Here is a 26,714-nt window from a genome sequence, read left to right on the forward strand (position 1 = left end):
CAGACCATATATATATAAGCAAGTCATAACATTCCTTTTTCATTTCAACAGCACACCCTGGATCTTTATTGCACAGCTTAGAGCCTATTTGGGAACTAAGAGGCCTAACAGACATGCTGCCTAAGATTCTCTAGTAGTACATATCCTAAAGCCTAACTGACTTCAAGAATACATGTATTCCCATATTTTAAAACACATCAACTAAGCCAATTATTCACCCAGATTCATTTAAAATCAAGCTTGACTCACAGTGTGATCTTAGACACATGGCCAGGATGTTACATGTAATCTACCATGTCTGTCTCTGCTTGCACTATATGTGTCTGTGCTCATACTATCTCACTGTCTCTATTGGCAAAAAACAGACCATATATATATATATATATAAGCAAGACATAACATTCCTTTTTCATTTCAACAGCACACCCTGGATCTTTATTGCACTGCTTAGATCCTATTTGGGAACTAAGAGGCCTGACAGACATGCTGCCTAAGATTCTCTAGTAGTACATATCCTAAAGCCTAACTGACTTCAAGAATACATGTATTCCCATATTTTTAAACACATGAACTAAGCCAATTATTAACCCAGATTCATTTAGAATCAAGCTTGACTCACAGTGTGATCTTAAACACATGACCAGGATGTTACATGTAATCTACCATGTCTGTCTCTGCTTGCTATATGTGTGTCAGTGCTCATACTATCTCACCGTCTCTCTGCACCATCTTTACAGATTAAAGAAAAACGTACAAATATAATTATTTGTTTCACCCAGACACTCTCTGTGATCCTGGTCAAAATAGCCTGACACTTATACTAGAGAAGTAGGTGCATTCTGTTCGTTAGGTCCTTCTGGGCATGTGAAAAGTGGAGTATGTTAAACATAGTTTGTCTCTAGACAAGCTACAAGGACAGTTAACAGAAAGGTAGGAGAGACCACATGGGAAAGAAAATGGCTGCCAGAAATAGAAAATGGATTCCCGCTCATGCCAACAAATCTGTCTAATATTCAACACATGGGCTGAGTTCTCTGTCTTAAAGAAATGACTATGATAAATGTTTTTTATAAAATGAGCACTTTTAATGTTTTTCACCAGGATTTTACATGTAATCTATCATGTCTGTGTCTGCTTGCACTATGTGTGTCTGTGCTCATACTATCTCACTGTCTCTACTGGCAAAAAACAGACCATATATATATATATATATATATATATAAGCAAGACATAACATTCCCTTTTTATTTCAGCACCACACCCTGGATCTTTATTGCACAGCTTAGAGGCTATTTGGGAACTGAGAAGCCTGACAGACATGCTGCCAAAGATTCTCTAGTAGTACATATCCTAAAGCCTAACTAACTTCAACAATACATGTATTCCCATATTTTTAAACACATCAACTAAGCCAATTATTCACCCAGAATCATTTAAAATCAAGCTTGAATCACAGTGTGATCTTAGACACATGACCAGGATGTTACATGTCATCTACCATGTCTGTCTCTGCTTGCACTATGTGTGTCAGTGCTCATACTATCTCACCGTCTCTCTGCACCATATTTACAGATTAAAGAAAAACGTACAAATATAAATCTTTGTTTCAACCAGACACTCTCTGTGATCCTGGTCAAAATGGTCTGACACTTATACTAGAGAAGTAGGTGCATTCTGTTAGTTAGGCCCTTCTGGGCATGTGAGAAGTGGAGTATGTTAAACATAGTTTGTCTCTAGACAGGCTACAAGGACAGTTACCAGAAAGGTAGGAGAGAGCACATGGCAAAAAAATGGCAGCCAGAAATACAAAATGGCCTCCAGCTCATGCCAGCAAATCTGTCTAATATTCAACACATGGGCTGAGTTCTCTGTCTTAAAGAAATGACTGTGATAAATGGATTTAGTAAAATGAGCACTTTTAAAGTTTTTCACCAGGATTTTACATGTAATCAACCATGTCTGTGTCTGCTTGCACTATGTGTGTCTGTGCTCATACTATCTCACTGTCTCTACTGGCAAAAAACAGACCATATATATATATATTTATATAAGCAAGACATAACATTCCCTTTTCATTTCAACAGCACACCCTGGATATTTATTGCACAGCTTAGAGCCTATTGGGAACTAAGAGGCCTGACAGACATGCTGCCTAAGATTCTCTAGCAGTACATATCCTAAAGGCTAACTGACTTCAACAATAGATGTATTCCCATATTTTAAAACACATAAACTAAGCAAATTATTCACCCAGATTCATTTAAAATCAAGCTTGACTCAAAGTGTGATCTTCGACACATGACCAGGATGTTACATGTAATCTACCATGTCTGTCTCTGCTTGCACTATGTGTGTCTGTGCTCATACTATCTCACTGTCTCTATTGGCAAAAACAGACCATATATATATAAGCAAGACATAACATTCCTTTTTCATTTCAACAGCACACCCTGGATCTTTATTGCACAGCTTAGAGCCTATTTGGGAACTAAGAGGCCTGACAGACATGCTGCCTAAGATTCTCTAGTAGTACATATCCTAAAGCCTAACTGACTTCAACAATACATGTATTCCCATATTTTTAAACATATCAACTAAGCCATTTATTCACCCAGATTCATTTAAAATCAAGCTTGACTCACAGTGTGATCTGAGACACATGACCAGGATGTTACATGTAATCTACCATGTCTGTCTCTGCTTGCACTATGTGTGTCTGTGCTCATACTATCTCACTGTCTCTATTGGCAAAAACAGACCATATATATATATAAGCAAGACATAACATTCCTTTTTCATTTCAACAGCACACCCTGGATCTTTATTGCACAGCTTAGAGCCTATTTGGGAACTAAGAGGCCTGACAGACATGCTGCCTAAGATTCTCTAGTAGTACATATTCTAAAGCCTAACTCACTTCAAGAATACATGTATTCCCATATTTTTAAACACATCAACTAAGGCAATTATTCACCCAGATTCATTTAAAATCAAGCTTGACTCACAGTGTGATCTTCGACACATGACCAGGATGTTACATGTAATCTACCATGTCTGTCTCTGCTTGCACTATGTGTGTCTGTGCTCATACTATCTCACTGTCTCTATTGGCAAAAACAGACCATATATATATAAGCAAGACATAACATTCCTTTTTCATTTCAACAGCACACCCTGGATCTTTATTGCACAGCTTAGAGCCTATTTGGGAACTAAGAGGCCTGACAGACATGCTGCCTAAGATTCTCTAGTAGTACATATCCTAAAGCCTAACTGACTTCAACAATACATGTATTCCCATATTTTTAAACATATCAACTAAGCCATTTATTCACCCAGATTCATTTAAAATCAAGCTTGACTCACAGTGTGATCTGAGACACATGACCAGGATGTTACATGTAATCTACCATGTCTGTCTCTGCTTGCACTATGTGTGTCTGTGCTCATACTATCTCACTGTCTCTATTGGCAAAAACAGACCATATATATATAAGCAAGACATAACATTCCTTTTTCATTTCAACAGCACACCCTGGATCTTTATTGCACAGCTTAGAGCCTATTTGGGAACTAAGAGGCCTGACAGACATGCTGCCTAAGATTCTCTAGTAGTACATATCCTAAAGCCTAACTGACTTCAACAATACATGTATTCCCATATTTTTAAACATATCAACTAAGCCATTTATTCACCCAGATTCATTTAAAATCAAGCTTGACTCACAGTGTGATCTGAGACACATGACCAGGATGTTACATGTAATCTACCATGTCTGTCTCTGCTTGCACTATGTGTGTCTATGCTCATACTATCTCACTGTCTCTATTGGCAAAAACAGACCATATATATATATAAGCAAGACATAACATTCCTTTTTCATTTCAACAGCACACCCTGGATCTTTATTGCACAGCTTAGAGCCTATTTGGGAACTAAGAGGCCTGACAGACATGCTGCCTAAGATTCTCTAGTAGTACATATCCTAAAGCCTAACTCACTTCAAGAATACATGTATTCCCATATTTTTAAACACATCAACTAAGGCAATTATTCACCCAGATTCATTTAAAATCAAGCTTGACTCACAGTGTGATATTAGACACATGACCAGGATGTTACATGATGTAATCTACCATGTCTGTCTCTGATTGCACTATATGTGTCTGTGCTCATACTATCTAACTGTCTCTATTGGCAAAAAACAGACCATATATATATATAAGCAAGACATAACATTCCCTTTTCATTTCAACAGCACACCCTGGATCTTTATTGCACTGCTTAGAGCCTATTTGGGAACAAAGAGGCCTGACAGACATGCTGCCTAAGATTCTCTAGTAGTACATATCCTAAAGCCTAACTGACTTCAACAATACATGTATTCTCATATTTTTAAACACATCAACTAAGCCAATTATTCACCCAGAATCATTTAAAATCAAGCTTGAATCACAGTGTGATCTTAGACACATGACCAGGATGTTACATGTAATCTACCATGTCTGTCTCTGCTTGCACTATGTGTGTCAGTGCTCATACTATCTCACCGTCTCTCTGCATCATCTTTACAGATTAAAGAAAAACGTACAAATATAATTATTTGTTTTATCCAGACACTCTCTGTGATCCTGGTCAAAATAGCCTGACACTTATACTAGAGAAGTAGGTGCATTCTGTTCGTTAGGCCCTTCTGGGCATGTGAAAAGTGGAGTATGTTAAACATAGTTTGTCTCTAGACAGGCTACAAGGACAGTTAACAGAAAGGTAGGAGAGACCACATGGGAAAGAAAATGGGTGCCAGAAATAGAAAATGGCTTCCAGCTCATGCCAACAAATCTGTATAATATTTAACACATGGGCTGAGTTCTCTGTCTTAAAGAAATGACTATGATAAATGTTTTTTATAAAATGAGCACTTTTAAAGTTTTTCACCAGGATTTTACATGTAATCTACCATGTCTGTGTCTGCTTGCACTATGTGTGTCTGTGCTCATACTATCTCACTGTCTCTACTGGCAAAAAACAGACCATATATATATATATATATATATATATAAGCAAGACATAACATTCCCTTTTCATTTCAACAGCACACCCTGGATATTTATTGCACAGCTTAGAGCCTATTGGGAACTAAGAGGCCTGACAGACATGCTGCCTAAGATTCTCTAGTAGTACATATCCTAAAGGCTAACTGACTTCAACAATACATGTATTCCCATATTTTAAAGCACATAAACTAAGCAAATTATTCACCCAGATTCATTTAAAATCAAGCTTGACTCACAGTGTGATCTTCGACACATGACCAGGATGTTACATGTAATCTACCATGTCTGTCTCTGCTTGCACTATGTGTGTCTGTGCTCATACTATCTCACTGTCTCTATTGGCAAAAACAGACCATATATATATAAGCAAGATATAACATTCCTTTTTCATTTCAACAGCACACCCTGGATCTTTATTGCACAGCTTAGAGCCTATTTGGGAACTAAGAGGCCTGACAAGACATGCTGCCTAAGATTCTCTAGTAGTACATGTCCTAAAGCCTAACTGACTTCAAGAATACATGTATTCCCATATTTTTAAACATAATAACTAAGCCAATTATTCACCCAGATTCATTTAAAATCAAGCTTGACTCACAGTGTGATCTTAGACACATGACCAGGATGTTACATGTAATCTACCATGTCTGTCTCTGCTTGCACTATGTGTGTCAGTGCTCATACTATCTCACCATCTCTCTGCACCATCTTTACAGATTAAAGAAAAATCTACAAATATAATTCTTTGTTTCACCCAGACACTCTCTGTGATCCTGGTCAAAATAGCCTGACACTTATACTAGAGAAGTAGGTGCATTCTGTTCGTTAGGCCCTTCTGGGCATGTGAAAAGTGGAGTATGTTAAACATAGTTTGTCTCTAGACAGGCTACAAGGACAGTTAACAGAAAGGTAGGAGAGACCACATGGGAAAGAAAATGGCTACCAGAAATAGAAAATGGCTTCCAGCTCATGCCAACAAATCTGTCTAATATTCAACACATGGACTGAGTTCTCTGTCTTAAAGAAATGACTATGATAAATGTTTTTTATAAAATGAGCACTTTTAAAGTTTTTCACCAGGATTTTACATGTATTCTACCATGTCTGTGTCTGCTTGCACTATGTGTGTCTGTGCTCATTCTATCTCACTGTCTCTACTGGCAAAAAACAGACCATGTATATATAGATATATAAGCAAGACATAACATTCCCTTTTTATTTCAGCAGCACACCCTGGATCTTTGTTGCACAGCTTAGAGCCTATTTGGGAACTAAGAGGCCTGACAGATATGCTGCCAAAGATTCTCTAGTAGTACATATCCTAAAGCCTAACTGACTTCAACAATACATGTATTCCCATATTTTTAAACATATCAACTAAGCCAATTATTCACCCAGATTCATTTAAAATCAAGCTTGACTCACAGTGTGATCTGAGACACATGACCAGGATGTTACATGTAATCTACCATGTCTGTCTCTGCTTGCACTATGTGTGTCTGTGCTCATACTATCTCACTGTCTCTATTGGCAAAAACAGACCATATATATATATATAAGCAAGACATAACATTCCTTTTTCATTTCAACAGCACACCCTGGATCTTTATTGCACAGCTTAGAGCCTATTTGGGAACTAAGAGGCCTGACAGACATGCTGCCTAAGATTCTCTAGTAGTACATATCCTAAAGCCTAACTGACTTCAACAATACATGTATTCCCATATTTTAAAACACATAAACTAAGCAAATTATTCACCCAGATCCATTTAAAATCAAGCTTGACTCACAGTGTGATCTTAAACACATGACCAGGATGTTACATGTAATCTACCATGTCTGTCTCTGCTTGCACTGTGTGTGTCAGTGCTCATACTATCTCACCATCTCTCTGCACCATCTTTACAGATTAAAGAAAAACGTACAAATAGAATTCTTTGTTTCACCCGGACACTCTCTGTGATCCTGGTCAAAATAGCCTGACACTTATACTAGAGAAGTAGGTGCATTCTGTTCATTAGGCCCTTCTGGGCATGTGAAAAGTGGAGTATGTTAAACATAGTTTGTCTCTAGACAAGCTACAAGGACAGTTAACAGAAAGGTATTAAAGACCACATGGGAAAGAAAATGGCTGCCAGAAATAGAAAATGGCTTCCCGCTCATGCCAACAAATCTGTCTAATATTCAACACATGGGCTGAGTTCTCTGTCTTAAAGAAATTACTATGATACATGTTTTTTATAAAATGAGCACTTTTAAAGTTTTTCACCAGGATTTTACATGTAATCTATCATGTCTGTGTCTGCTTGCACTATGTGTGTCTGTGCTCATACTATCTCACTGTCTCTACTGGCAAAAAACAGACCATATAAATATATATATATATATATATATTACCTACTGGCGGTCGCCAGTAGGTATATATAGTTAGGATTTTTTCTCTATGGGATTTTTGAAAATTCTATGTCTAATAACTTTGGCGTTTGTGGACGGAATTGGCTGAAATTTTCAGGAAAATGGAACATTTTGTTTCTGAGCAGCCACTGAAAATATGGGGGGGTTCGTCAAGGGGGGGCCGAGAAAAAAGGGGGGTCCCAAAACGCGTTTTTCCCATGTTAATTTCCATAGGGCGGTTGGCCTCAATTTTAGCCCGAACGGCTGAATGGATTTGCACGAAACTTGGCAAAATTGTAGGGACTGTTAGCCCGATGTGCCTTTGCTAGGTCTCAATATATGTGCTCCAGTGGATTTTGAGAAATTAACGTTCAAAAAAAGATATATATCTGTAACAGCGCTCCGGGTAGCGCTCCGATTCGCGTACTTGACGCATAACGGAACTTCGCGAAGCGAAGCTGATTGGCTCTCCGGTGTCTGTCAACATTCTAAACAGTCCGTAGCGGCCGCCATCTTGTCTCTCGGTAGGATCGAGAGACAAGAGGAGGCCAAAACAAAGGGGGAAATGACCATAAGGGGGCATAGTAGATCCTCCCTGACCCCCTAGGTTTGATGTGGAGGCTTTAAAAGGGCCCCGCGGGGAGCAAAAAAAAAATCGTTTTTTTTCGTGGGGTGCGCCCGGTACGCGTAACGGAAAGCGGACTGGGGAGCGTACTACAAGGAAACAAGAATGATTGACTTTTAACTTATTGTATGTTTATAGACTTTTTTTTTTTTTTCTGCTGAGTGACGTCTCGGCCTATCTCCACGGGATGCAGTCCCTACCGTCTCGGCGTTTAAGCCCAGGGGGACCGGTAGTGTGGGAGAGATAACGTCTGTTAACGTTCGATTCGAAGGAAATCAGGAAGTGTTGAAAAACATTGTCTGCGCCATCTTGCCTTTTTTCAAATGCCACACTTTTGTCGTGCACGGCAGCCATTTTAGATGCCTTGACCAGACCCACTCTCTGCACGCTGTCGATCCTTAGCATGGCTCCCCACCCTCGCAAGCATCTCCCCCAGGCATTGGTCACCCCCGCTCTCTGTCTTATGCATGGGCAATAAACCTCCCCCCATCTGCGCTGCTCTTCCTTGAGAATCACACCCTGTGCCCGCCCGACACCTCCCTTTCGCCCTATTCACTACCGCACCCTCTGACACTCCTCTTCCTCTGTGTCCGATTGTCCAGGCCGGTCCCAGGCTATCACCTAGCCCTGCAGATGTAGTTTATGGCCCCAGCTGTAAAGAATCACCCCTCTTCAAAGGAGTTACAGTAGATCAAGGCCCCCACCCGATGAGATCCGTCACACCACACGCGTTCCTACTATCTGAAAACCATCCTGTATTGTGATTGGGGAGGGGACCGAGCCTGAGGCGGAAGATTCCAGGGATGCCTCTTTGTACATCAAAGTTTTTACAATTATGTGTCACATTAAAAATATATAGCACTCCAACAAAGTAGTAGGATTATAAAACTTTAATAACTTATAAATATATACAACGCAACAAAAACAGTAAATACATTTAAACATGTTTTTTGAAAAAAGAAGCAACAATGGTCAGTAGCTGTGTTTTGTGCGAATAGTCCCAAGGCAGCACAACGTGCTGAGTTCTGGACGGCACCCAGGTGATGTTACCTGGGTGCCGCACTGGTTTTTGGTATCCTACAATGAAGCTCCGAAAAATGGCATGGGGCGTCCCGGGGGGTGCGGGGGGAGGCCTCGTCAGTAGCGGTCTGTTGTGCGAATAGTCCCAAGGCAGCAGAATGCGCTGAGATGTGGATGGCACCCAGGTGATGTCCAGTAAGTTGCCGCACTGGTTTTGGTATCCTACAATGCTGCTCCGAATAACGGCGTGGGGCGCCCCGGGGGGGGGTGAGGCAGCGTGAATGGGCCTCCCCAGGTGGAGGCTCGTCTGCTGTAGTGGGGCGCCCCTTTACCGTTTCAGTTGCCATTCTGCCCGCTTTTGGTACACTGTGCCAAAATCCGCCATTCAGCTGAGTTGCGCCCACTCTTGCGGTGCAGCGATAGGCGGCTGCCACAGGACTCTCAAAATGGCGGCAGGCTCTTTCCTTTTTGGGCCTGGTCCACTGAAATGGCCCTGGGACACCTTGGAACTCGGACGCTTGTCTGCTAGGTCTTGGACCCCATTCTTGAAAGCGTCCCCTCAGCCTTGAAGATTCTACAAAAGTCTTGGGGGCCCCCGACTCCTGCAGGCTTCCGGTGGGGAGCGGCTGCCATGATTGCTCGCGGAATGACCACGACGGAGCCACGAGATGGTGGTGCTTTCATGCTGATGCCAGCTTCAGTCTGAAACATCCAGAAACAAGGTGGGGCTTTCATCGTTTGGGAAAAAAAAATGTTTTAATCCAATGAAAAGTGTTATTTTTAGGTCATATGATCAAGCCTTCCATCATTAGGAAACCAAAAGTAAAATGAACCAATGAAAAGTTTTATAAACAAGTCACATGACCTGTTATGCGGCATAGGGCTATAAAAAGCGTAGAAAATCCGTTGGCACGTGAGGCGGCGTCAGTAGCGGACCGATGTGCGAATAGGCCGAAGGCAGCACAACGCGCCAAGATCCGGATGGCACCGAGGTGGTGTCCAGCAAGTTGCCGCACTGGTGTGGCCATCCTACAATGCTGCGCCGAAAGTCGGCGTGGGGCGCCCCGTTGGCCTGTGAGTTCGTGTCAGTCAGTGGGGGCTGTTTGAGGATCTGACTGCATTGGAAAGCAATGTGATGCTGTGCGTCGCCCCCAAGATGGAGGTTCCTCGGCTGCAGTGGGGCGCCCCTTGGTGTTTCACTCGCTATGCAGCTGAGTTGCGTGCGCACTTGCGGCGAATAGGCCGAAGGCAGCACAACGCGCCGAGATCTGGATGGCACCGAGGTGGTGTCCAGCAAGTTGCCGCACTGGTGTGGCCATCCTACAATGCTGCGCCGAAAGTCGGCGTGGGGTGCCCCGTTGGCCTGTGAGGTGGCGTCAGTCAGTGGGGGCTGTTTGAGGATCTGACTGCATTGGAAAGCAATGTGATGCTGTGCGTCGCCCCCAAGAGGGAGGTTCCTCGGCTGCAGTGGGGCGCCCCTTGGTGTTTCACTCGCTATGCAGCTGAGTTGCGTGCGCACTTGCGGCGAATAGGCCGAAGGCAGCACAACGCGCCGAGATCTGGATGGCACCGAGGTGGTGTCCAGCAAGTTGCCGCACTGGTGTGGCCATCCTACAATGCTGCGCCGAAAGTCGGCGCGGGGTGCCCCGTTGGCCTGTGAGGTGGCGTCAGTAGCGGACCGATGTGTGAATAGGCCGGAACCAGCACAAGGCGCCAAGATCCGGATGGCACCGAGGTGGTGTCATAGTTGAGAGTTCTGAGCAGCGCTTGTAACACTGTCTGAAGCTTATTTGCACCTGCTGCAGCTTCACTATTGCCCTGGTGTGGCCTAAGATCGCCCATGACATAGGCGGCCGCCTCCCGGGGTCCGGCGGAACTTTTTTCCTTTTCCTTTGTGCATCTTGTCCCACAATCCGTTTGACCTGAAGACACGACCAGGTCCCTGAATGTGTGCAGGGGGACGCTATTGATTGAATCAAAATGGCGGCTTCACACAAAGCTGACTCAAGCGTTGCTGCTGATGCTATACAGACAAAAACTGGTTTTCAGTTTGTACATTCTTCAGGATTTTTCCATCCAAGGCTGGTTGAGAGTTTGTAGAACAATGGCTTCAGATTTTCAACATACTACTCTTCAACATTCTTCCTAAATGTAACAATGTGAGACTCACTAGGAGAACGGTGTAGTGAGGGCCACAAACGGCTGTTTATCTTTCCTTTCAAAATGCTGCCAACAATATTTTCGGAATGGAAGACACCACAAGGCGCTGAGATTCGGTTGGCACCGAGGTGGTGTCCAGCAAGTTGCCGCACTGGTGTGGCCATCCTACAATGCTGCGCCGAAAGTCGGCGTGGGGTGCCCGAAGGGGGGGGGGAGGCGGCGCAAACAAGCCTCTCCCGCTTCTCCATGTGGAGGCACTTCATCTGCAGTGGGGCGCCGAGATCCGGATGGCACCGAGGTGGTGTCTAGCAAGTTGCCGCACTGGTGTGGCCATCCTACAATGCTGCGCCGAAAGACGGCGTGGGGTGCCCGAAGGGGGGGGGGAGGCGGCGCAAACGAGCCTCTCCCGCCTCTCCAGGTTGAGGCACTTCATCTGCAGTGGAGCGCCGTCTAGCTGAGTTTCGCCCGCTCTTGCTGCTACAGCGACAGGCGGCTGCAACAGGACTCTCAAAATGGCGGCCTGTTCTTTGGATTTGGGCCTGGTCCACTAAAATGGCCCTGGGACACCTTAGAACTCGGACGCTCGAATTTTTTTTCCTTTCCTCTACATGCAAAAAAGGTAAATGCCCGGTACGTTACCTGCCTCATCTGCCACGATGTACTCTCCAGAGGAACCGAAAAAAAATATAGTTATGGTAATTATACCATGCATCGTCATATGGAGAGGTGGCACCGATTAATTATAGTGCTGCACAAAAGAGAGATTTGGAGGACAACCCCCGACCTGCCAGTACATTCACCAAAGAAGTGGCACTGACAGCATCAGAGGCAAGGGTAACGGTCCCAAATATTCAGAAGAACTTTGGAAAGATTAAAATGACATGTTTAGATTGTGGCAAATTAATTTCATGTGGACAGATGAGTGTTACTCTAATAAATACAGCATATGAACATCATGTTATGTTATGTTATGCAGGGGTTTTGTATAGCGTACGGCTACTCAGAAGAGTGTCCCGACGCTTTAGATTGCGCACTAATCTCATAACACAACAGGGAAAATAAGAGACAGAAATAAGAGAAACCTAAAAGGGGCCGAAACTAAGAGGAAAAGAGCCAGGTTTTAAGCCCTTTCCGAAAGGCCAACAAATTAGGAATGCTGCGCAGGGACACAGGAAGTTTATTCCATAACTGAGGTGCTAGTAGTTTAAAAGAGCGGCCTCCGATGCGGGCTCTCTTCACACGAGGAACCGCCGCAAGAGACAGGGCTTCAGACCTGAGCGGCCTAGCAGGCAGATAAAAGGCCAGCCTCTTCTGCAGGTATTTTGCTCCGGAGGCGTGCAAGGCTTTGTGCGCCAGAGTAAGCGTTTTAAAAATTATCCGCTTCCGGACAGGGAGCCAGTGCAGAGCCTCCAGAAGACCCGAGGCTCTGGCACGGCGCGATAGTCCAAAAATGGCCCGTGCTGCCGAATTCTGGACAACCTGTAGCCGTTGGAGCAGATACTCTGGCAAGCCGAGATATAGGACGTTGGCATAGTCAATTCTCGAGCCTATGATCGCCTGCACCGTGATCTTCCTATGTTCCTCCGATAACAAGGGAAGGAACTTGCGTAGCATCCGGAGTAGGCCAAAGCAGGTACCAGTGAGACCGATTACCTGTGAACGTAGTGTGAGGCCATTATCGATCTTAATCCCAAGGTTTTTAGCCACCTGGGACGAACTTGCTGGTGGAAACATGTTCTCAGGCCACCACACTTTCCAGTCCGGATCCGAACTGCACCCAAAAAAGAGGACCTCGGATTTATCCGAGTTGCACTTGAGGCTATTGTGATGAAACCATTGAAACACCGCCTCAAGGCAACCCTGGATCCTACCTCCATCGAAGTCCGCACCCCTCTCACAGGTGAAGAGGAGCTGGGTGTCATCGGCATAAGAAACGATCTGGGCCCCGAAAGACTCCGCCAATGCCGCCAAAGGGGTCATAAAGATGTTAAATAGAGTTGGACTCAGGACAGAGCCCTGAGGAACTCCGACACCCAATGGCGACATCTCGGCGGAGCAAGCAGAAGCCCAGACCGTTTGTCGACGGCCTGCCAGGAAAGATCGAAACCACTGAAGCACCGTCCCTCGGAGACCAACCTCTGAGAGTCTTGCAAGAAGACCCTCATGCGGGACGGTGTCGAAGGCCGCCGACAGATCTAGCATCACCAGCATCGCTCTCCCGCCCGAATCCAGCACCTCCTTAATCGCCTCCGAGACTTCTAGGAGGGCTGTTTCGGTGCTAAGATTGGCGCGGAAACCCGACTGGGTAGGGTGCAGTAGGTCATGTGACTCCAGGTAATCGGCAAGCACCTTATGGACATGCTTTTCAATTACCTTTGCAAAAGCCGGCAGGAGCGAAATAGGTCTATAATTCACCAACACCTCCACATCCAGGCCAGGCTTTTTAAGCAGGGGAATGATCATGGCCTGCTTCCAGGCCTGGGGAACCACACCCTGTGCAAGAGAACAATTCAACAGGGGGTTCACAAGAGGATTGATGACAGCTGCCATTTTAGCCAAAAATTTTGCCGGACAGGCATCCCGAGGGGAACCTGATTTAAGGCCAGCCATCAGGTCAAATGAGGCGGTCAGCGAGAGAGGAGGGAAAGCTGCCAAGGCCACACCTGCGTTGAGTCGGGTATCAGCGGTATTCTCCACCCGACCCGGTATCTTAGGCTCCAGCACAAGGAAAGAGTCCTGGATCCGCTGGATCTTAGAGGTGAAAAAATCCGCAATCGCCCTGACCCAAGGCGCAGGAGGGGAAGACTGGGTTGGTACTGCGCGAGACGTTGTGAACTCCCGCACAACGGCGAAAAGCTCCTTACAGGAATTGGAGGCAGCTTCAATTTTTCTCGCGAAATAAGCCTTCTTCTCCGCGAGGATGTTCCGATGGTAAGCTTTCGCCACAGACCTGTAGGTGAGTTTCGCCGCTGCGTCGTAATTTGCGCGCCATGCTCTTTCCGCTACCTTGCATTGGCGCCGAGAGGCCGCCAATGCTTCAGTAAACCAAGGGGCAGAGGCACCTTTTTCAGGTTTGCGGAGGGGTCTCAGAGGAGCCAGATCATTAAGTCTCTCTGAGAACCAGGCCTGCAGTTGTTCCACATCCTCCTCTAAGTTTCCTGCTAACACGAAAGGGTGGTCCGCACAAGCTTGTGCTAGCAGTTCCGGAGTAATCCGGTGAAGTGCCCTGAATCCCACGGAAGACTGCCGGGGGGCGCCGGAGGGCTTCCTAACTTCCGAGAAGTAAAATTTCACCAACCTATGGTCGGACCAAAGAACCTGGCTAGGAGCCAACATCTCTATAGGGGTCGTAGAGAAGGTCAGATCTAAAGTATGTCCCTTCTCATGGGTCGGTCCGATATGATATGGAACCAGGCCCAGAGGGGCTGTGACCTCTCGCATTTTTATCGCATCGGCATCCGTTTCCACGTCCATGTGGACGTTAAAATCCCCGGCAACAATACAATGCTCTGCCGTGAGTAATAAGGAAGAAGTCACCGCCTGGAACTCTTCAAAGAAAGAGCCCATAGGCCCTGGCGGCCGATAGACTAGAAGACCCTTCATCGATTGGTGCGGTGAAAGGACAATGGCAAAGGCAAGGGATTCGCAATCCTTGATCGCGTCCGAGGGGATGATGGTACAGGTGGCTATTTTATTTACTATTAGTGCAACCCCCCCTCCACGCCCCTTCGGCCTATCCTGCCTGAAGATGTTATACTCGGGCGGGAGAGCAGTAGCAACATCTGGGTTGGACGCCTCACCGAGCCACGTCTCGGTGAGCATCAGAAACAAAGGTTTTTCTGAGTCCAGCAGATCAAATATGTCCAGAGCATGCCTGCCCAGAGATCTAGTATTGAGCAGTAAGCCCAGATGTTTAGCGCTAACCACCACCTCCTGCGGCGCCCCGCCAAGATGTTTCTGCGGGCGCCAGCCACACTCAGGGCAGCAGTACTTGCCCTTGTGGCGAGCAGGAAACACCGTACGGCAGGAGCCATTGATGAGTTGCAAGGAACGAAGTTCCGAACCCGAGTAGTAAAGCATCATGCTCACAAGCACAAGCTATATAAGGAATGCAATTGCCCAGACCTGCCCGTCGCCTCGTACGCCTCCGGGACGCTGACGGGCGCAGACGGGCAGACTCTGGCTCGACTCAGGCGAGAGTCAGGCGCTTCCGCTGCGCGTCACCGCTGCGCGGGAGAAAGCGAGCTTTAAATACAGGCTCACCTGTTGTCCACGCAGAGCACTAGAGCGCTCTGACCAGTGGCACACTATCCACAGCAGTCCCAATATGGCGGCCGGGCGCCTCGAGCTACACTAACAAGGCACAGTGGGGACACAATTTAGGTGCAGGTATGTGGGCGAACTAGTGGCAGTTAAAATACAGATAGTACAATTATTATTAGAGGCTTTGTGCAAAACGAAAATTTCTTTTAAAAAAATTACAGCGCTGCGCGCCAAAATACACGCTAGCACCCGTGCGCATTTAAAATTAGTACAGCTTTCTCTGTATCATCATAGTCGATGGTTGGTGGAGACATTTTGACTATATCCTGGACCTGCCCGTCCTCGCCCAAAATGGCGCCGGAATAAATGGGACTCGTAACTCCTTGTTGTGTACTGGTTGCACAACCTTGATATCACGAGATACTTATGCAGTTTTGAAGCACATGGCGGGCGGGGACGAGAATTGATTGAATATTTCGACATCCCTATTGATATTAAGTTCTGATGTGTTATTGATTACTGTACTATTGAAAGTTCGAATTAACGTCACCCATGGTACTTGCCCGCAAATGTATATCTAGATAGTTTTATTGTAACTGGCCCTGTCGTATTTTAATTATAAAATGTACGTCCACCGATTCCGCAACTGTTAGACACCTTAGTTCTTGCAACCTAATGGCCCGCCCGTTACGTTCCTCTACAGTGTAAATGTCTCCTCATCATATACGATTACAGTTTGCTCCGTGGCCGGCCCACGTGGTTATAGGACCGTATTTGTATACTGACATTTTCACAATAAAGGTTTTTAAAAGAAAACATGGTAGTAGTATTTACATTGGTAAAGTTTTTAATAATAGTCACTGTTTTCGAATCAGTAAAAGGCAAGTGAAATAAAGCAGTCCAATTACATGAAGGGTAAAAGGTATAATACGCAGGAACGCAGTAAAGATAAATGGTCAAGGGCTGTTGTGTTTTCTACTCCTGCAACATAAAGTGATCGATACGAATCTGATATTCAGGCATATCGGCGACTAAGACAGCAGGCCGAGCCTCTTTTGCTCAACGGCTCCGTCATGGGACGAAGAAACGCCCTTTTTCTCGAAAAAGGAATATATTTTACTTGCCGGACAGTTGTAAATATTCCGGGAAAGTACATTAGCCTGGAACATTATAACATATATGTTTAAGAAAAAATAATGTTCGAAAGTAATAAAAAGTGTAATTTTTAGGTCATATGACCAAGCCTTTCATCATTAGAATAAGAAAAGTAAAATGAACCAATGAAAAGTTTTATTAACAAGTCACATGACCTGTTATGCTTACGTTACGCGCTGCGCGCCGCGCCCCGGATCGCTTCCGGGAAGCTGCGCTTTGCGCACCGGAGCACTTCCGGATGCGCTAACGCGGCGCGTCATATGACGCATTACGCGACAACGCAGGTCCAGAATATAGTCAAAATGTCTCCACCAACCAGCGGTCGGAACACAACCCCTTTCAGCAGGCTAAATAGTTCTGTTAAATGACAACAGAAGGGACAGGCAACAAGAACCATCAGTCAAAGAGGGGAGGGCAAGTTCTTCTCTACCGGGTCACGTTGGGGCGCTACCGGTCGAATTGGTAGTCTACAGTGTTTCTGGATGTTTCAGACTGAAGCTGGCGTCAGCATGAGAGCACCACCATCTCGTAGCTCCGTCGTGGCCATTCCACGAGCAATCATGGCAGCCGCTCCCCACCAGAAGCCTGCGGGAGTCGGGGGCCCCCAAGACTTTTGTAGAATCTTCAAGGCTGAGGGGACGCTTTCGAGAATGGAGCCCAAGCCCTAGCAGACAAGCGTCCGAGTTCCAAGGTGTCGCAGGGCCATTTTAGTGGACCACGCCCAAATCTGAAGAGCCGGCCGCCATTTTGAGAGTCCTGTGGCAGCCGCCTGTCGCTGCACCGCAAGAGCGGGAGCAACTCAACTACATGGTGAGCGAGACGCTGTAGTCGCAAGAGCGGGCGGTAAACAGCTGAATAGCGGAAGAGGCACAGTGTAGCAAAAGCGGGCGGAATGGCAACTGAAACGGTAAAGGGGCGCCCCACTACAGCGTGTCTTTAGGTCAAACGGATTGTGGGACAAGGTCAAGAATGGAAGAGTCACCAAAAGGCAAAAAGTTCCGCTTGACCCCGGGAGCCGGCCACCTATGTCGGGGGCGATCTCAGGCCACACCAGGGCAACACGACTTGGGGAGGGGGCCGGAGCCAAGCGCCCCCTCCGAGTCCGCGCCATCACACCGTCCCTCGGGGGCCTCCGTCAAGCGGTTCAGGGAGGCACCGCATCACATTGTTTTCAAATGCAGTCACGTCCTCAAACAGCCCCCACTTACATTGAGAATAGTGAAGCTGTAGCAGGTGCAAATAAGCTTCAGACAGTCTAACAAGCACTCCTCAAAACTTTGAACTATCAGAGTGCATGAGTTTCATGCTCGATCGATTGAGCTAGCCGGATCGGGCAACAAAAAGTATAAAATAGTTATGTAAATAGTTATTTAATAAAATGTTTTACCCTGTTACTTTTCTGGTGTTTTGTATATATTTGTAATATTTGCATAGAGTTTATCGTTATTTTGGGCGGGGTGGGTGGCGGAGCCGAGCTGTCTTGCAGCCATCATGGTGTGGAGCTCAGTTCATCTCACTAGTTTCGTATTTCTCATGAGGGGTTGTTCCTAATGTTTCTATTTTAGCGAGGTCAAAAAGAGATCCCATTAGTGGCCTACTGATTTTGCTCGATTCCTTTTGTTTTTTTACACGATTTTTCACTATCTGCAAAGACTAAACAGAGTATTGCGACTCTGTGCTTGTTTGTAAATAGAGAATGAACCAAAGAGAACCAATTCTAAAACAGTAAATGCTTGGATAACAATCAATCAAATGGAGAGAGAAGCAGGCACGACGGATTACAACGGGGGCAAAGACCTGCGTTAACTACCCTTCACTATCTGTGGAAAAGTAAATTTTGCCATGTTGTATGTGCCTACGTGTTCCCCATGTTATGATATATGTGCATGATCGATATGCATGTATTCCCCTCTGATCAATTAAAGACGCAATTACAGTTGTGTCCATCTCTAGTATGCCAGTTTCCAGTCTTCGTGAACACAACGAATATTAGGCCTATGTAAACCTACGTTGCCACATTTTACAGTGTGCACGTTAATTCATTGAATTATCCCCGTTTCTAGGCCTCAAAAGGGCCCGGACTCAGATTCAGCTCCTGTTTCCTGAACCCTCTCCGAGGAGCGATACAGCCCCCACCTGTATCCCTGACCCTTCACTTACTTCATGCCTCGCAGTGCCCGGCTCGGCCTGGCCCTGCCTCTTAGTCTGCCGAGAGTATGTTATGATTCTAGTTATCAGTCCAGCTCTCCTTCTCTGCATTCCTAAGCTACTGAATCGCATCAATAGTTTCCGTGTAAGAGAAATACTGTATTAATGGTCATTTAATATTCCTCAGCACGCACTACATGTAGAATAATGCATGCACCAGTCTTAGAGTCTGTTAGCCTTTACCCTGATAACTTTTGGATTCTATCAACATGTTCTCTAAACATCAGATACTAGATAGTGTTTAGGTACATGTCGCTCTGACACTCCAGACTTTCGTCTCCTCTTCTAGTGCAGAAGTCATAGCCCCCAGTTTTTCCTGGTAACACGTCATTGCCAGTTTGCGCGCACCACTAGGTCAGAGGTCCCGGCTCCTTAGGTAGCCCCCTCCATGTTTCCGCCCCATTTATGACATATTCTGTTACATTTACATCACATGTCTATGTACACGCCTCTTGTTACACCTACTTTCTGCCTTATCTTTCGCGACTGTTACAGGCCCCGCCTACTGCTACGCCCCCTGCATTGAATGTAATGTATTTGTTTAACTATAAATATTGTGCACTGTTATTAAAAGTTATCCAGTCCTTCCTTCCTGTCCCCGGCAGCTGCCATCCCATTCCCGTACAGGCTGTCCTGTTCCTGTTCTTTATGCTTATTAAAGCCTGTCAACTTCAGCTACCTCGTATCTTGACTCTTATTTATTGAGCTAACCTTTTATTGATTATAGTCAAAAATAGAACCGGTAATTAATTATTTATTTACCACATAATGGCGCCCGAATAGGGACTTGCCCTTTCCCCACGCGCCGGAGAAGCCACGCAAGCCCCCTGATCCTCTGCAGTCGTGACGGAACCATCCTGCGCAGTGGCAGATATTTCTGCTTCAAGTATCCCTCAGGCCCACGGAGGAGACGGAGGTTGCGGTCCAGCATCCAGACGAGGCGGTGGAGGAACGCGGCGAGTCCCGACCAGAGCCCAAGCCGAGAGTTCAAGGTCCGAGGTATCCGGAGGCCCACCTGTAACTGAAGTCCGAAGTTCGTCGTCCGTCGTCGTAGCAGTCCAGTCCAGTCCGAGGCCTTCCGTTCTTGCTGCCCGGTGAGTACCGTTGCTGGGGTAGTATCTAGACAGGGTCAATTAATTTGTCTCTGGTCCGTGGGTTTGGGTACGCAAATCCAACACGAAGTTTCCACCTAGGTGGATGCGGGTCCTGACGTGTCTCTTTATGAGACCGGTATGTTTCGTACTGTTTCAGCAGTGCATCTAAGTAATTCTAGTAAGTTCTGTTCTCGAGAAATTCATGTGTTTCTGTTCTCAGTATTCCAGGTAATGTTTCTGTCCGAACTGTTATTTTAAATGTCATTTCAATGTGTTTTCAATGTCGTGGTATGAGTGATCAGTCTCAAGTCATTATTGTGTTCATCGTGTATTGTATTGTGTCCAGATCCCAGTTTGCGTTATGCCTCTGTTCTCCAAGTTACGTCAGTTAAGAACTAGAAAAGGTCTGCTCGAGGAAGCAGTTCCTGTCCCGCCTAGGGACAGTCCAGGTCATTTTATGTATCATAAGCATGGCATAAGTGCCATATTATATCTAGACTTATGGGTCGAGTATACTAAAGATCTAGAAGAGAAATATAGATGGCCTGTATCAGGTACATGGGATGCCGAGTGCATCATGCGAGTAGAAGAAGTATTATGGAAAAAGAAATCCAGACAGTCCCAGAAAGATGCCATCGAGTTATGGCGCAAAGAATCTCATAAAAGAACCGAAAAAGAAATCAGAAAGTCAGAATTAAGTAGGGAATCCTCAGAAAGAACCCAAGAAAGGGAATTAATCGAAATAGGTGAACGAGTTAAAAGCGAACAGTCCGACAGACAGAGAAATGCCCTTGTTAAGGGTATGTATCCTCTTCTTGCCGAGGGCTTGCCAAAAGCAACCCCGGAGGCATCCAGCAATTTCCCGCCATCACTAGTTCCGACTAAGCTACGTCATAAACCGACCGCAGCTGATATTTTCCTCTCGTCCTATTTGGACGACACAGTCCCAGAATATGCAAATCCTGCTCCGCCTGCTCCCGTAAATAATGTAATTCCTGTACCTCCAGCCACCGGGGCACCCGTTACAGCACCTGTTACGGTGCCCCCGGTCCAGCCTACAGTACATGTGCCCGCTACATCAGTCACTCTCCCAGCACGGACGATACCCACCGACGATTCCAGTCTAGGAGCCGCGGGGGGAGGTTCTCCTTGTACCCCGCCTCAACACAAACGTCTAACGTTACTCGAGTTACATGAACGAGCGTTACAGCGCTCGCCCAAATTTCAGTCAGTTGCAGATATCAAGCGAGCCCTTACAGAATGCCGTTATGATCCAGTCCCAGGCGATGATGATATGGTCTTGTATTCATTGCGGGTAAGAAGGGTGACCGAGTATTTGGACACCCTGCCGAATATGAAAAGTTATCTAGACAGAATATATCATTTCATCCGTACAGGAAGAGATCCAGAAAGTATTGGCGACACCATGGTCCAAAGAAAAGTCGAAATTCAGCTCATGATTTTAAAGTTTCTAATTAACTGTTTAATAAGAGAACAAGATTATCCAGGAAAAGATCCAGAAGAAATGAAAATTCTGACAAAGTGGAGTGATCATATAGCCGAGGGAAGACACAAGACACAGAACAGTATAGAGAGTATGTACAAGAAAATCCGTAAAGAAATAATAAGGTTACACGAGAAACGCAAAGCAGTACAAGTAAGTGAGAAAGAAGACAACTCTTCTACTGAAGAGGTAGACGACGAGAATCCCACTAGAATAGCGTATGTAGGTAGAACTAGACTTCCCGACCGACATTCACGCCTAGAACACAAGAAAGTTTTTCCTCCTCCAGCACCAGAACAAGGTTCTCTTGAACAAGTATTTCAAGTTACCGATCACATTCTGAAATCACGAATCGGTTATAGTGAACTTAGTACTATGCATGAACAAGAACTAGCCCGATCAGCAGTCCGATGGGCTACTGATTCTACCACTTTTCCAGACGAAATAGTGGCACAGATGTTTCTGAAACTGCCCCCAGCCGAACAGCGACTGGTGGGTATGTATATGATCCAGCACCTCATTACACTGTATGAGGGTCAGCATTCTGATCCAGGTCCGTTACATGATTTTCTGAACGAGTTACTCCAATATAGATGGAGAGGTTTAGGTACCGATTTAATTAGTATCATTCTAGAACAGCGCCACAAATATAGAACGTTCCTGAACCCGCATTTTGTTCATGTCTCACCCCCAGAAAGTAAACCGTTTTACATAGACAGACAGCATCCGTTACGAGAAGTACACCCAGTTAGGACAGCGGGTGGTGAAATGCAACGAGTATTTGTTTACACCCCGATCACTAAGATGGAACTCTTAGAGATGAAAAAGTTAATTCCCTGTCATGACAAAGATCCAGCAGGGTTCCATCGAGAATTAAAAGACATGCTCCGTATGGGAGAATACACGTATCCAGATATCATTAAAATGTTAAAAGTCCTGTTGCCTGCGGGCATATATGAAAAACTCAAGGAAAAAGAATGGGAGGTGGGAGAGAAAAAGATAGACTGGGCAGTTCTAGAAGCTGAAGAAAATACACGTGTACCAGGTACCGGTCTAGGAGATAAATGTAAAGAATTACCTGAACTGTTAATACAAGTTTTGCCAAGATTACTAGCCACGAAAAAGGAAGACTGGGATGCAATCTCAGCCTGTAAACAGAAACCAGACGAAGATACTAGTGATTTTTATTCTAGATTCGAGAAATGTTTTATAATTAACAGTGGTTTGAAGACAGGTAGCGAGTCATACCCTCATCTTTTTGTTACTAAACTAGTCGAGAATTCAAGCCCACAAGTCAAAAATCGAGTTTTGAAAGTCGAAAGTACCTGGCAAGCTAATACTCCGTCACAAATGCTTCAAATGCTCCAGTATCACCAGAATAGAATCAGAGAAGAGCAAGAACACGAAAGGAAACGTATGAAAGATACGAAAATGAAAGTATTAGTTGCACAATCTGTTCCCCAAGACAGTCAGAAGAGGGGTCCGAATCAAGCCAGTCATACTGCAGTTCCCGTTAGAGGGACCTGCAATTATTGTAAACAGCCAGGTCATTTTATAAACGAGTGTGCAGTTCTGAAACATAACATAGCCACTGGTAAAACTAAAGAAAGACCACGTCCGCCTAGACAAGAACAAGTTACACAGACTTCTCAGTCACCACAGAATGCACAACAGACAGTTCCAGCACCGCAGCCTATAGCTGCAACACAGCATGTTACACAGCAGATGTACCAGTATGCACAGTCCGAGTATCCAGAGTATCAAGCGTATTCATGAAACAGCCTAGAGAGGGAGGTAGGCTTGCCTCTCATCGAGATTCCTGTAGATCAAGAGGGTCCTTATGTACATAGTCAAGTATTAGGGAAAGACAGAAAGTTTTTGATTGATACAGGGGCAAGTAGGACTACTATTAGTCACGACGAGGTTCCAGGGGCTCCGCTCTCAGGCTCTAGAAATGTTTCCCTTGGATTTTCAGGAAAGCCTATTGTAAACGAGATATCAAAGCCAGTTACTCTAGAAGTTGGTCCATTGTCCCGAACTACTGATTTATTACTTACGAAGTCATGTCCAGAAAATTTGTTAGGTATTAAAACATTGAAAGAATTAGGTGCAGTTATTTGCTGCTCCCCAGAAGGAATACGTTTGTTTTTACGTGACTTTAAGGGTCACTATGTGTTACGTGATTTTGATCCAAGATTACTGAATGTTCCCCAGCATCTATGGGCACAAGGTCCAACTGATGTTGGTTGTATCCAAATCACACCCCATCGTGTGACTCTGAAACAAGGTGTTGTCCTGCCACGAATCAGACAGTACAAATTGCCACCTGAGGCTGTAGCAGCCTTATCCAAAATTATTGACGAGCTCATTGTTCAAGGAGTGGTTGTAGAAACTGACTCCAATGTATGTAATTCTCCTATCATTCCAGTCATGAAACGTACTGATCCAAATGCACCTCCAGTATATCGATTAGTGATTGACCTTCGAGAACTTAATAAATGTATCATTCCCCAGTACCCAGTAGTTCCAGATATTTCTTCCCTATTGACAGCCATTGATTCTGAAGCTACGTTCTTCACAGTTATAGACCTCAATAACGCATTTTTCAGTGTCCCCATTCATCCAGACAGCCAGTACCTTTTCGGATTCTGTTTAAATGGAAGGAGCTATAAATTTACACGAGCTCCTCAAGGTTTCACAGAAAGTCCTAGTATTTACAGTCAAGCACTTAAGAGACAACTAGACAATATTCACATGCCAACTGACACTGCCCTGCTCCAGTATGTCGATGATCTACTGATCACAGCCCGTTCTGAACGTGACTGCGAGCGTGCGTCACTTACAGTTCTGTATTTCCTAGCCGAGATGGGGCACAAGGTGTCCCCTTCGAAGCTCCAGTTCTGTGTCCAGCAAGTGGTCTACTTAGGCCACTTACTGTCCAAGTGGGGTAGGCAGTTGACACCTGACCGTATCCAGTTAATAGCGAGTCTTCCTCAGCCCAAGACCCAGAAAGAGGTACGAGCTTTTATCGGCCTCACTTCCTATTGCAGACAATGGATTCCTCAGTATGCATTTCTAGCAAAGCCACGGATACAGTTAACGACACAGGAGGCAGCCGTATCGACTGTCCTCCCTTGGACATCTGAACATACACTTAGTTTTAATGAATTAAAGAAAGCCTTATGCCAAGCACCTGTTCTAGCTACACCGAACTACAGTAAGCCTTTTACACTTTTTGTCACAGAACGTAATGGTACTGCATTATCTGTTCTCACACAAGATCAAGCAGGACAATACAAGCCTTGTGCTTATTTTTCTAGCACATTAGATCCAGTAGCCCAGGCTCTGCCTGTGTGCCTCAAGTCAGTTGCAGCCACAGCTCTAGCTATCAGACAAAGTGATTCCATAGTGTTAGGACATTCCCTGACAGTACAAGTTCCACACTCCGTGGAAGTTCTTTTAAACAGAACACAGACCCAGCACTTGACTATTGCACGATTAACAGGTTATGAATTGACACTGTTCCAGCCACACATAGAAATCAGACGCTGCAACATTCTAAATCCTGCTACACTGTTACCGTTAGTTTCTTCAAATCCTGCCACACATGACTGTGTGGAAGTAGTTAACACTATGACTAAGCCAAGACAAGACCTGACAGACATTGCATTACCTGATCCCGACCTGACACTTTATGTGGATGGTTCATGTATGAGAACAAGTACAGGAGAACTAGTAGCCGCGTATGCAGTGACTACTGAAACTGAAGTTATAGAGACACACCGTATTGACATCCTGTCTGCTCAAGCAGCAGAGCTAGTTGCTCTGACCCAAGCCTGCATACGTGCCAAGAACCTGAAAGTAAACATATATACAGATTCACGTTACGCATTCGGAGTTGTACACGACTTCGGAGTACTCTGGCAGGAGTGAGTTTTCATGACTTCTCATGGAACCAAGATTCAGCATGGTCTCCTCATTCAAGCTCTGTTAGATGCAATACATTTACCGACAGCTATCGCTATCATGAAGTGCAAAGCACATACGAAAGTCACTGACATTATTTCCCAAGGTAATGATCTAGCAGATCGAACAGCCAAGCTTACAGCTCAGACTCCAGACATTCCAGTTAGCAAGACACTGACACTCACTCCAGATCAGACTACTTGTATGACAGTTAAGGACCCTACACAAGATGTCATAGATATCCAGTTACATGCTACTCCCGATGAAATCAAGAAATGGTCCGAACAAGGAGGGGTCCAGACAGATCAGGGATGGGTGACGAAGGGAAAAGCCACATGGTTTCTCCCCGACTCTATGGTTCAAGTCATTATTAATACCGCACATAGTCCAGCACACCTAGGAGAAAAAGCCATGTTAGACAGTATTCAGAACCTTTGGTTCAACAAGCATTTACGAGCTGCAGCCAAGCAGAAAGTCCGTACCTGTATGATATGTTGCCAGTTCAATCCAGGTAAAAGTGTCCCGGTGGAACAAGGTGGATTCCAACCTCCTGACCACCCTTTTGAAGTCCTCCAGATGGATTATATTCAGATGGAGCGATGCCGAGGTTTCAAGTATGTCCTTGTAGTTGTATGCGCTTTGTCCAGGTGGACAGAAGCATATCCAGTTCCAGATTACACAGCAGCGACCACTGCCAAGCAGTTGGTTCGTGAATTCTTCCCCCGTTATGGACTCCCTAGGGTCGTGTATTCAGACAACGGCCAGCCATTCTCATCTGAGTTAATGAAACATGTTTCCCTTTTGTTAGGGTACCAGTGGAAGTTCCATTGTGTGCGCCATCCTGAAGCAGCAGGTCTCGTAGAGAGACATAACCAGACATTAAAAATCCGCATCGCCAAAGTCTGTAAAGAGAAAGGTGTAGACTGGCTAGTAGCTCTGCCAGTCGCCCTATTTTATATGCGCATGGTCGCACATTCCAGATCAGGTCTGTCCCCTTATGAGGTCGTATTCGGCCGCCCCCCGAACATGTGGGGTACACCTAGACCCCGAAGTATAACAGATGTTTCCAGTAATATGCTGACAGATTACCTAGCTTCCTTGATGTCTGCCCTCCACTCTTGTCGTTCACAGGTTGCCGCTGCATTTCCAGACAATACCGAGGTGAAACCGCATGAAATCGTTCCAGGAAACCTCGTATTGGTCCGAAATTTTGATCGTTCAAGTCCGCTGGAGCCCCGTTGGAAGGAGCCTCGTATGGTCTTACTTACAA

This window comes from Lissotriton helveticus, chromosome 9 (assembly GCF_964261635.1).
Source record: "Lissotriton helveticus chromosome 9, aLisHel1.1, whole genome shotgun sequence".
Taxonomy (NCBI): domain Eukaryota; kingdom Metazoa; phylum Chordata; class Amphibia; order Caudata; family Salamandridae; genus Lissotriton; species Lissotriton helveticus.